Source organism: Ipomoea nil, unplaced genomic scaffold (assembly GCF_001879475.1).
Source record: "Ipomoea nil cultivar Tokyo-kokei standard unplaced genomic scaffold, Asagao_1.1 scaffold1612, whole genome shotgun sequence".
NCBI classification, from domain to species: Eukaryota; Viridiplantae; Streptophyta; class Magnoliopsida; order Solanales; family Convolvulaceae; genus Ipomoea; species Ipomoea nil.
This window is the reverse complement of record NW_017618040.1, coordinates 233588-246101: the sequence shown is the minus strand read 5'-3', so window position 1 is coordinate 246101 and position 12514 is coordinate 233588. Positions and strand designations below refer to the sequence as shown.

The window sequence follows — 12514 nt, the reverse complement described above, 5'->3', positions numbered from 1 at the left end:
CCACACCAACCTCCTCCCCCACCGGTTCAAACCCCACCTCTTCCTCTTCCTCCAAAGCTATATCCGCCCACCGTTGGGTGAGCCGCTCGACCACCTCGTCCGCCCGTTCGAGTGCCGGGAGGCCGTCTGCCTACTCGACGCCATCAGCCGTACTGTCGCACGAAGCTCTGTCGCCGTCACCTTCGCCGAGCAGTGATATCTCACGTGAAGAAAGCTGGAAAATCTCCAGAAACCCTAGTAAACCCTAGGAAAAAACCGGAGCTCTAGAGAGAGTTCTAGAGAGAAAAAAGTCTTCCTAAACGGACTTGATTATGAGGATAATGGCCCCCCAAGTAGTTAATATGATTGACTTAACCCGATTGTATATATTTCATGTTTAAACATTTTGTTTTCAAAGTTCTAATTTCTAATTAGCTAAGAAACATATTATGCAAACAAGTTGTAGCAAAGTAGAACATTTAGATTAATAAAAGTTCTAAAACGAACACATGAAAAATGTCCCAAAAATTAAGATTAAAAAAGGTCATATGCCTCAAATCATTGAACAAGAGTAAGTAGAATAATATAAATTCAAGAAAAATAGAAAAGATAGAAAGGGTGACGCTTAAAGTATGAGATGGACACAAAGGAGAATGACAAATAAGTCAAGAAGTTGTGGATAGAAATGATAAGTACCATAGGCTCCTATACGATTATAGCAACCATACAAATGGTTTTTCAATGATTTTTTTCAGATTAAAAAATCAAAGATGGTTTTTTGTTGATGTAAGCATTGGTTTTTAGGTTGAATTTTTCTCTTGCTATGTTAAGTTTTTTGTAGGTTCCAAATAAGAGGAAGATGCTAGTAGAATGCTCAGATTTTGTGCGTTGTTTGTGGTCATTTTTTTAAAAATTCCCGTCAGATGAATCAAATCTTTTTTTTTTTCCTTCTTCTCTTTGTTTCCTCCCTCTCCTTGTTAACTCATAAAAAACTGTGAAGTGGTTGCTCGTAAGATAAACCAGCGTTGCAATCACCATTCCAGTTGTAGTCCGTCCGCGTCCCATTTGGCAATTAAACACTATTTCTATCTTTATATCAGCTTGAGACACTTTATGACCCTGGAAGTTTGAAGCCATGTATTAAAATGGAAGAATATATTCAGTTGATGGCGTGATATTCCCATTCAAAACAAAAATAGGTACAAAGAAAAGACTGCTTCACAAATAAAATTGGGAATGTTTTGTAAAAAGGAGTTCAACAAAAAGTAAATTTATGGCTTCCACTCTTTTCAATACCAATACAAAAAGTTGCCCGCATGGGCAACTCAGTTGGTCATAGGAGTGAAGTTTGAGAAGAACCAATACAAAAAGTTAAGGTAACAAATATATATATATATATATATATATATATATATATATATATATATATATATATATATATATGCTACACTATCATACCTTATTTAGAAAAAAAAAATACTAATAATAAAGATTCAGTTGATGTATTTTGGCTTTTAATGAATAAAACCTTAGCATTAAAAACGATATTATGCTTCCATAATGAAACAAATATGTGGTAGGGATAGTATATATAAACAAAGCTCATACCTGGTCATTCTTGGTTTCCTCCTTCCATACTGCTACATCTATATGAAAATTATTCCACAAAGAATACATAATAAACCTCAAATAAAACGGTAAATAAACTTGAAAAGTGTAAGGACATTAAACCAAAAGGATTGATAGGGATACAAACCAAAATATCAAAATCCATCTCTTTGGGTGACTTTTCATCTGTTATAGGAATACGCTCATAGTCAACAAGGTACTCATGTGATTGCAGCTCCTCATACACCTTTGACTGGAGAAAAATTATTAAAGTGGAGACAAGATGAATAGTCAGACACCAGTAACATTTTTTACATTGAAAATTTGAATAAAATGTATAATGTCAAACCTCCAATGGTGTTTTCACCAAATCTTATGTCATCTGGCCATCAGGGAGCTGAGTTCATCAGTTACACGGATCTTATTTCCGTATCTGTTAATTAAATGTCTAGACTTTAGTATAAGTTTGAAATCAGGTATGAAATTACATGTACCAAAGTTGGGCAAAAAATTAAAGGAGTAAGCTAGATAAAGAATATAGGGGAAAACCTTGCAGCCTAGATCTATCAGAACATCTTCTTTCAGCCGATCCTCCATTTGCTCCACCCTCACCTTGTTAATGCCCTAGCTTAATACAAAAGTATGAGCTCCATTTAACAAGATATATACAAACAGAGATGAGATAAAACAAACATGCAATTGGAGCTTGACAGATGACTTCAGTGGCAAGACAAGAAAATTGAACCGTACCAGTCTCAACCCACTCTTAAAATTACTGTACATATCTTCCTAGACAATAATTCAAGCATTCTCATAATTAGCAGACTTGATGAATACCACCCATTAATGTACACCGCATGTTTCAGTAGTGGGAAGTGAATAATAATTACACAATATTCCTTGATTGAGCTCCTCCACTAACATATTAAACCAATAAGGAATGAAAATAAAAGATGTTCTTGACATAAAGCGTTACAAATAAATTTTCTGAAACCTAAAATTGGCTTGGAAAAACGATAAAAATATGTAGTCACTGGTTCTTCACGAAGATTAATCCAAAGAAAGCGAGTTTGCTTCTCATCCATCAGAGCTCTAATGTGATCAAGAACATTGCGGATACCATCAACAGTTGGAATAACAACACCATGAACATGCAGAGAATCAGCCTATATTGAGACTTCTTATTAGGGAATTATTAGAAGTCTAACAAAACAAGGAATCTTAAACAATTTCAATAATTAAATTAAATGCCACCAGCAAGATGGCAATATCAACGGAGAATTATACAATTATGAGACTTCTTGTTAGGGAATTATTAGAAGTCTAACAACACAAGAAATCTTAAACAATTTTAATAATTAAATTAAATGCCATCAGCAAGATGGCAATATCAACGGAGAATATTAACAGAGAATTATACAAATTTTAAAGGAGATTATAATGTTTAACGGAAAAGGTTAACGGTGTGTGTGGGTATTTAAGGGAAGAAAATCATATAATTAAGGATAAATTTAAAAATCTTAAGAAAAAATTAAAATCTGATCAATCTGGACCATTCATTTGATTTAAAAATTTGACCGTCATTTTTTCTACCCATTATAGGCCTAACTCTCTTGGGCTCTTATTAGTATAGTAGATAGAAAGAAAGAAAAGATAAATAAGATGTGGATCCTAATAAAAATGAATATATCAAAAATTTTAAGAAAAAAGTATCAAATAGGCCATTGAATTTTACACATTGTGTAATTAAATCATCAAACAAAAAAAAAAAGTGTAATTAGACCATTAAAAATTCAAAAATTGTCCAAATAGCATTCTTTATAAGTTACTCCCAAGTTTTACCCTTCATTCTTATTCTTCAAATTTTACCCTTTCATTTTTATTCTTTAAATTTTACCCCTTCATTTTTCTTCTTTGATTTGACAAAAAATGATAGACTAATGTTATTATGTGGGTTTCAATAAAAATGTTTGGTAGGGAATATCCTGACCGACGTAAAGCTTCACCACGACCGATTTGCCTTTGTTTTTCTCTCTTTGTCTTTGCAGGTAGCAGGTCGGGTTTTTTATGAAGAACCCGGTCGGGAAGCGACCGGGAATTGCCCGAGCGTTAGTGTCGACCACCGAGCGGTAGCCTTTTGGCGAGAGAGCTGACAAAGGACACGTGGCGGCTCTTTACGACGACAGACAGGGTACCCGGGAGGATGACACGTGGTGGCTACGTGGAGAACATGCTGAACGGCCGGATCCTTGTCCCCGGCACAGTGGCTATAAATACCCACAGTAGCTACAGTGTAGAGGACTTTTGGACGATCGATAGGTTGTTATTAGAGAATCCCGACCGCAGTCAGTCGGCACTCAGAGCAACCAAGTAGATTGTACTTAGGGCCTTTACCGTGATCAATAAAGTCTTTTACTTGCTTTAATTGGTCTCGGGTTTATTCCATATTGCTTACGTAGAATTAGCAGTATCATTTTGGCGCCGTCTGTGGGGAACCGTGCGAGAAAGCAACGTTTTGATGAGCACCCGCTCCCTTTCCAATCATGTATCCGTGGGCTCAAAACAACTTCGCCGACGACCAGGCGGATGCAGCGAGTTCATCTGGGCACCACGCCACCCAACAGCAAGGTCAGACGGTAGAATTGAATCTCAATCTCTCACCACCGCATCCGTCTAACACATACCCGGTCGCCCAACAACCGGTGAACTACTTACAACCGGGATACCCAATGCCCGGTCAGCCATATCAGCAGCAGCCGATGATGTATTCCGGCCAATATCCATACCCGGTCCCACCTCCGCCGTACGGGTATTGGCCTGGCCAACCGATGTACTACACTCCCCCGGTTGGATATCCACCATATACGCCCGCTTACACAGCTCCAGCCGCCGCCCCTCCAGTACAACCGACCGCACAGGTAGAGCCGCAGCGTCAGTCCGCTTCCCGGGCTCGACGCTCGGCTCATTCGCGGTTGGGGTCGGGGGGTGCTGATGCGATGGAGGCACCAGGGCAGGCCCAGCAAGCGGTCGAGGTTCCCATCCAAGCGGAGGACCCCGAAGAAACTGCCCGAGCGGCAGCTTTTGGACGGCTTCGACCGGAGATGCGCCAGCGTTTGGGACCCCAAGACCCGAACCGCCGGCAAGAAGACGTACAGATGCAGGAGGCCAGCCAGGAGGCCTCATCTGGGTATAGCGGGTCGAGATCTCACCGACAGCGACGCGCTCGGGATACAGCCCAAGCTGCTCAAGCCGTCGAGCTCAACGAGACCTGAGGATTACTCTATAACCTCCAGGCGGAATTTGCGCAATTCAGAAACGCGCACCCTGCAGCAACCCCGGTTGGACAACCGACCCTGCACCAGACGCTTTTCACAGCGACGGTAATGGCTCAGCCTTACCCGCTCGATTTAAAGGTCTCTGGAGAGAAGAGTTATGATGGCCGGACAGACCCAGAGGCTCACGTCAACGATTTCTACAGCAATATGACGCTGAAGGGTGTGTCAGACGCCGTAATGTGCAGGGCTTTCTATTCCACGCTCACCGGTCGAGCGGCGGAGTGGTTCCGAACTTTGCAGCCGGGTTCGATCGACATGTTTGACACCCTGGCGGTCAAGTTTGTGAGGAAGTTTATCACTTCCAAAGTGGTGAGGAAGCCTTATATGTATCTGGAGAAGGCCAAGCAACTTGAAGGCGAGAGCTTGACCGACTTCCTCACCAAATGGAAGGCGGCGGTCGGGGAGGTAGAGCCCATGGATGATGCCACCGCCACCCACATGTTACACATCTCTCTCCGGGCGGGGTATTTATATCAGGACTTCATTTTACACCCCCCGGCCACGTATGAGGAGGCCCTTCGAAGGGTCACAGATTATGCCAATGCTGGAGAGGCGAACGCCGTAAAGCGCTCGCAGGAGGTCGGGTCTTCATCTCGTAAACCGGCCGGCCGGGCGGAACACCGATCGGGTGATGACCATCCCCGATCCCGCACCAGGACTTGTGAGTTTACGGCCTTGAACCGATCTGCAGCGGAGGCCATGCAATATGCTCAGTCTTGCAACCTCATCAAGCTTCCCCATCCCGATCGAGATGGTCCTGACAAGAGTAAGCATTGCGCTTACCACCGATGTGCTGGGCATGACACTGAAGAGTGTACCCACTTGCTCCAACTATTGGAAGATTTGCTCAATCTAGGGAAGTTGGACAAGTGTGTGGGGAGGAGAGAGGACCCCAAGAGGAATACCGATCGGAGAGAACAGCGGCGCTCTCATCACCGCTCCGATCGGTCAGGTCAGGACCGAAGAGATGATCGTCGCGATGACCGACGGGACCCTGACCCTCCGTCTAGCAGCCGACCAGCAGGAAAGCCGACCATCCACGTTATTTTCGGTGGATTGGAAGACGCTTCCCGACCGCGAAGTAATTGCCCGGTCGCTATAGTGGACTCCCGGGAGACCGGGAAGAGGCAAAAGATAGAGCCCATAACCTTCACCTTGGAAGATCAACCCAGCAGCGGTGACCACGGCATGGAGGCGCTCGTGGTCACAATTGATGTGAAAGGGACGGATGTCCAGAGGGTTATGGTCGACACTGGCAGCAGTGTGAACGTCCTTTATTTGGACGTGTTTGAAAAACTTGGACTAGACAGGAAGGAGCTGACTCCGGTCGGTGTACCACTGTCTGGATTTACCGGGGCTCTTATTTACCCCGAGGGAAAGATAACGCTCCCGGTCGAGATCGGCATGGCCCCGAAGTCGATCAAGACGGAGTTAGAATTCGTTGTGGTCAACCTCCATTGCGTCCACAACATCATCTTGGGCCGACCCGCCATTATGAAGATCGGTGGGATAATTTCAATGCCTCACCTATGCATGAAATTCCCCACCCCCAATGGGGTCGGTGTAGTCCGTGGCGATGTCCAATCCGCCAGGAAGTGTTACACCCGAGCGGTTAACAGACGCGATTCCGGTTCGTCTTCCCGGGTGAACACCATAGCCAAAGAAGAGGCTAAAGATCGGAAGGAACAACCAGAGCCTTCCGAGGAGATAGAAGAAGTTCCCCTATCCGAGGACCGACCGGATAGGAAAATCAAGATTGGTCGGGCCCTCACCCCCGATCTCCGAGCAGAAATTTTGGCCATACTCCGGGAGTATGCCGATATCTTCTCTTGGGGGCCCGAGGACATGCCCGGGATCGACCGGTCGGTTATTTGTCACAAGCTAGCCGTCGATCCCGCAGCAAAGCCGGTGGTGCAAAAAACCCGGCACCTTTCTTCCGATCGCCGCGAGTTTGTTAGAGAGGAAGTCAAGAAGATGGCGGCGATCGAGCACATCCGACCCGTGATCTATCCCAAGTGGGTGGCTAATATAGTTCTCGTTCCGAAGCCCCCAGCGTGGAGGATGTGCATTGATTTTACCGACCTCAATAAGGCCTGTCCGCTCGACCCGTATCCTCTACCGAGTATCCACCAGATGGTCGACGAGACGGCCGGGGCCGAATTGATGAGCTTCATGGATGCATTCAAGGGTTATCATCAAATCATGATGCACCATGAAGATGAAAGCAAGACAGCCTTCGTGACCCCGGACGAGCTGTATTGCTACCGAGTGATGCCGTTCGGTCTCCGTAACGCAGGAGCCACCTATCAGAGAATGGTCAATATGCTCTTTGCCGATTTGCTAGGCCGAACGATGGAAGCTTATATTGATGATATGTTGGTCAAGAGTCGGGACCGATCCGACCACACTCGGGACCTCCGGGAATGCTTCCAGATTATGAGGAAGTACCAGTTGCGGTTGAACCCAACCAAGTGTACATTTGCGGTTCAAACCGGCAAGTTCCTCGGCTATATGATGACTAAGAGAGGAATTGAGCCCAACCCGGTCAAAGTGAAAGCGATTCTGGACATGCAACCACCTTCTACCGTTCGAGAAGTCCAGCAATTGACCGGTCGGTTGGCGGCCCTCAGCCGATTCCTCTCCAAGTTAGCCGAGCGCGCTTTACCTTTCTTCAAGGTACTGCGAAAGGTTAATGGATTCGTCTGGGACGAAGAATGCCGAGTGGCTTTTGATGAGCTGAAGGAGTATCTTATGTCACCAATTGTGCTCTCAAAGCCCGAGCTCGGAGAAGAGCTAGACGTATACCTCGCCGTCTCCGATCGTGCAGTAAGCGCAGTATTGTGCCGAACCGATCCGGAAGGGGTCCAGCGACCGGTGTACTATGTAAGCCACGCTCTACATGGTCCCGAGCTCCGGTACTCCCGGTTAGAGAAGGTCGTCTATGCCTTATACATCGCCGCCAAGAAGTTGGCTCCCTACTTCCAGGGTCGAGCAATTCGCGTATTGACCGATCAGCCGATCGGGCCAGTCCTCCGAACTGCTTCGTCTTCCGGTCGCCTAGTCAAGTGGGCGTTGATGTTGACCCAGTACGCGATCGAATACCGACCAAGACCAGCCATCAAGGGTCAAGCTTTAGCTGATTTCTTGGTCGAGTGCACCGCCCGGGATACCCGACCCTCCGAAGTTGCGGATCCCGAGGCTGAGTGGTGGTCGTTGGCTACTGACGGGTCGAGTAGCAAGAAAGGCGCAGGAGGAGGAGTGGTGGTTACGAGCCCGGAGGGATTCAAAATTTACTTTGCTCTCATGTATCAGTTCCATCCGACCAATAATGAAGTCGAGTACGAAGCCTTTGTTAACGGCTTACAGTGCGCTCGGGACTTGGGGGCTGAATACATCCGAGCTCAAACAGATTCTGCGCTCGTGGTCGGCCAGGTTCTCGGAGACTATGAAGTCAATGGAGAGCGTCTACAATTATACCGAGACCTAGCCATGGAGAAGCTTGCTCAGTTCCGGGGGTATACCGTCCGGCACATCCCCTGATTGGATAATGCCGACGCGGACATCTTGTCTAAATTGGCTCAAGATGCCCCGGAATATATGTCGAAGATAGCACGAATTTTGGTGATCCCGAGACATAGCACCATCGTCTACCGGTCAATCCGATCCAACCGGTAGAAGATAACTGGATCACCGATCTAAAGGAGTACCTCGAGCACGGTCGACTCCCAGACGACCCACAGCGTGCTCGGAAGGCCAAGCTTAGAGCCCCAAGGTTCCAAGTCTTGGACGGTCGTCTCTACAGGCGGTCATATTGGAGGACCTCTTATGCGTTGCTTGACCGCATTTGAGGCCGAACTGGTCATGAAGGAATTGCATTCGGGAATTTGTTCTTCATATCAAGGAGGCCGATCGTTAGCCCGTCGTATCATGCTGATCGGGTACTATTGGCCGTCCCTCCAGCTAGACTGTGAAAAGTTAGCTCGGGAATGTGAGACGTGCCAACTGTTTGCCCGGATGCCTGGACGATCGGCAACTTTCTATCAGCCGGTCACGACTGCAATTCCCTTCGCTAGGTGGGGGGTAGACATCTTGGGCCCCTTCCCTCAGCTCTCCGGTCGGAGAAAGTTTGTGATCGTCGCCATTGATTACTTTTCCAAGTGGATCGAAGCCGAGCCCTTAGCCACGATCACTTCTCAGCAGTGCGCTCGGTTCCTTTGGCGTAATGTGATTTCCCGCTTTGGTGTGCCCGTGCATCTCATCAGCGACAACGGCCGCCAATTTGTGAGCCAATATTTTCAAAATTTCTTGGCCACGATCGGGACGACCCATGTCCGGTCGTCGGTGGCTTACCAGCAGGGAAACGGACAAGTGGAAAATGTTAACCGGACGATTTTGGAAGGTCTAAAAAAGAAGCTACACTCGGCTGGTCGTAGTTGGGCCGATGAGTTGCCATATGTGTTGTGGACTTATCGGACGACCCCGAGGGAAGCTACTTTGGAGACCCCTTTCGCCCTGGTTTATGGAGCAGGGGCCCGACTCCCGATCGAGGCTTGGATTCCGACCGATCGAGAAAGAACCTACAATGCGGAGGAGAACGAACATGCGATGGTCGTGGATCTCGACGGGGTCGAGGAAAAAAGAGAGCTAGCTGCTCGGCGTATGGCTGAGTATCAGAAACGAGTCAAGAGTTCAAAGGACGTTCGGGTCAACCCTCGTTATTTTCAGGTGGGAGATTATGTTCTACGACGAAGGGAGGCCAGTCAACCTTTGGAAGGCGGAAAGCTAGCTCAAAATTGGGAAGGGTCATACATCATCAGCGCTATCATACGGCCGGGTACATACCGACTGGAGACGAAAACCGGTCGGGTAATCGAGGGGACTTGGAATTCCGAGCACCTCGTTATGTTTAGGCACTAGCCTATTTTTTGTAATCTTTGGACGAAGTGGGGGCTCGACCTGCGAGTTAGTCCCGGTCGTCATTTATAATTAAATGTATTATTGTAAATATATCTTAACCGCATGCGAGCGGGAATGTCTAATGTATATACGATCAGTGATTGCTTGACCGTTTGTATACGGCGGCCCGATCGATTATTTTCTATACCTTTTGGTGTATGCAGATGGTTACATCGACCGAAGCGAGTTTATCGACCGGTCAAGTACGCTCCTCTTCGGCGGACAATCGGGTCACGCCATTTGATCGGGGAAGCCAGGAGCATACAGCATAATTCCCCGATCTAGCCAACTTCTTTCCCTATCGCACTCACTCGTGCCTCGAGAGCACAATAGTGTGGGGGCTGGGATAAGGAAGTGTCCGTAGGTCCATCGCTCGGGAAAACTCGACCGTGGGGGCTTACCCATTTTCAAGATTTCGTCAAGGCCTGGAGATCGGGTAAACCTGATCGGGTTGGCCAATATGACGTTGACATAGGTCTGTCCTTTGGGGATATCCCGAACGTGGAGGCCTACTTACTACTCTCAAAATTTCGACAAGGTCTGAGGATCGGGTAAATCCGGTCGGGTAGGCCAATGTGATGTCGAAATCTGGCCGCAAGGTCGGATGTCAGATGTCGAATGAGTAGGAATGGTGCATGACCAGGTTTAAAGGCTGTAAGGTCAAGCACCTACGAACGGTGTGTGCACGTTGAAAATAAATATATAAAAAGCGAACGCACGACTGAAAACAAAGACATAAAAAACGAACGGTACAAGTTATTAATCAAAAGGTAATTTATTAATCAAAAGGACGTGTCCGGTACAGCTCAGGACCGGGCTCCCGATTAACATCACTTATACAAAGAAGCAGAATTCAACCTATCCTACTTCTTCGCCCCCTGTGCTTCGTCCTTCTTGGAAGTACCCGCCTCGCTCGGGATGGCTCCCGTTGACGTGGTCGGGTTCGCAGTGATCTCCTTCGAGGCGAAAGGGGAAGGACCGGGGTCAGCCAGGTCGGGAGGGAGCGCAGACAATACGAGCTGGAGGTCGTCTCCTTCGAGAGCCTGCCCCAATCGTTTTTGGGCCTTCTCCAGCATCTTCCTTTGGCCGGCCTTGAAGGCCCACCGACCAAAAGACAGAATTAGGTCCTCCCCGACCTTGGTCCGCCGAGCGGCTGTGAGGAAGGCCGAGCCTATCTTGTCGTCCTTGAAAGCTGATTGGGTCAGCTCGTCCGGATTCTCCAAGCGGGTTTTCAGCTCCTTGTTTTCACCGATCGCCCGTTGGGCGACCTTCTCCGCCAAGACCCGGTCCTCCTCACTCTTCTTCAAGGCCTTCTGGACTTTCTCCAGCTCGGCCTGGACGTCCTTCACCTCCTGAAGACGCCGAGCAGCCATCTTCTTATGTCGGCCGGCTTCCTCGGCTAGCATTGCCCGGCCTTGGAGAAGTTGGGCCACTCGGGAGATCTGCAATGGAAAGATGTTAGTCAGCTCGACTAGAAGCACTTGGAAAATGTTTAGAGAGAAAAGTGCTTACCTCGGCCAGGTCGTGGCCAATCCGCTCGGCCACTTGAGTGGGGGTCATCTTCCCCAAATCTTCTTTGACTGGCCCGGCCTTCCTTTTGCCCCGAGCGGGCATCCTTGCAATTGTTACTCCCGCCGGCTCAGGCTTGTATTTTTCGGTCAGGTCGTAGACCGGAGCAGGGAGTTGAGCCGCCTCGTAGCACTCGGGCGACTTGAAGATGCGATACTCGTAGATCTCGCTCGAGATCTTAGTCACAGCATCTATGAGGGCCTGAGTCTCGATTGGGACGACTTGCCTTCGAAAATGCTGACTCCAGACCCTCTCGACCGGGAGGATCCACGGATCGTATTTCACTGAAAAGATCCGGTTCTTCCACCCCCGGTTGTTCCCGGGCAGCCCTTCGATCGAGCATTTATCCGCTCGGGACTGGGTCATCAAGAATCCACCCCCGTACGCGGCCGCTAGCACCTTCACCTGGTAGACGTAGTTGAAGAGCTCCATGGTGCAAGCTAGTTGGTGCCGACCGCAGATCTGGGGGAAGCAGGCGATCATACGATGCGCGTTCGGGCAAATCTGCCCGGGCATAACCTGGTAGTAGCCCAGGAATGCGGTAAGGAGGCTGGAAAAGGGGAACGTGATCGGGGCTGGCTGATTGTCGTGTAGGTCGCGGTACAGTTGCCCGGATCGAAGCGACTCGATGAAAAACGTAAGCGCAGTTTGGTCCTCGACTTCCGCTATAGACTGAATCTCCTTTTGCCACCGGGTCAAGTATGTTTTGAGCGACTCCCCTCCTCTTGGTGGATATTGCCGAGGTGCATGAGGTCCTTCTGAGGCTTGATGTTGGCCGCATAGTGGCTCATAAAATGGTCAGCCAAGCCCTCAAAGCTGCGGATTGATCCTGGGGGAAGGGCGACGAGCCACCTTTGGGCAGGCCCTTTCAGGGTCGGCAAAAAGCGCGACACATGACCAGATCCTTGACGCTCAGAACATGCATCTTCGCCTGGTAGCTCAAGAGGTGTTCGCGAGGGTCACTTGTCCCGTCGAAGGTAGCTTGTTTTGGGAATTTGAAATCGCCGGGTATTTTGAACGACATGATCTCTGTCGAAAACGGTAGTGCGGTGAGCAAGGCTCGGCCA

The 12514-nt window shown here is 48.1% G+C and overlaps 1 long non-coding RNA gene across 1 annotated transcript; it reads right to left on the bottom strand.

The window, feature by feature from the left end:
- Positions 1 to 1004: 1004 nt before the first annotated feature.
- On the bottom strand, positions 1005 to 1947 carry LOC109191046. The gene is made up of 3 exons (XR_002055857.1): positions 1937 to 1947; positions 1736 to 1834; positions 1005 to 1098 (listed from the first exon to the last, which is right to left on the bottom strand). It is a non-coding gene; the product is annotated as an uncharacterized LOC109191046 (long non-coding RNA).
- Positions 1948 to 12514: the final 10567 nt, after the last annotated feature.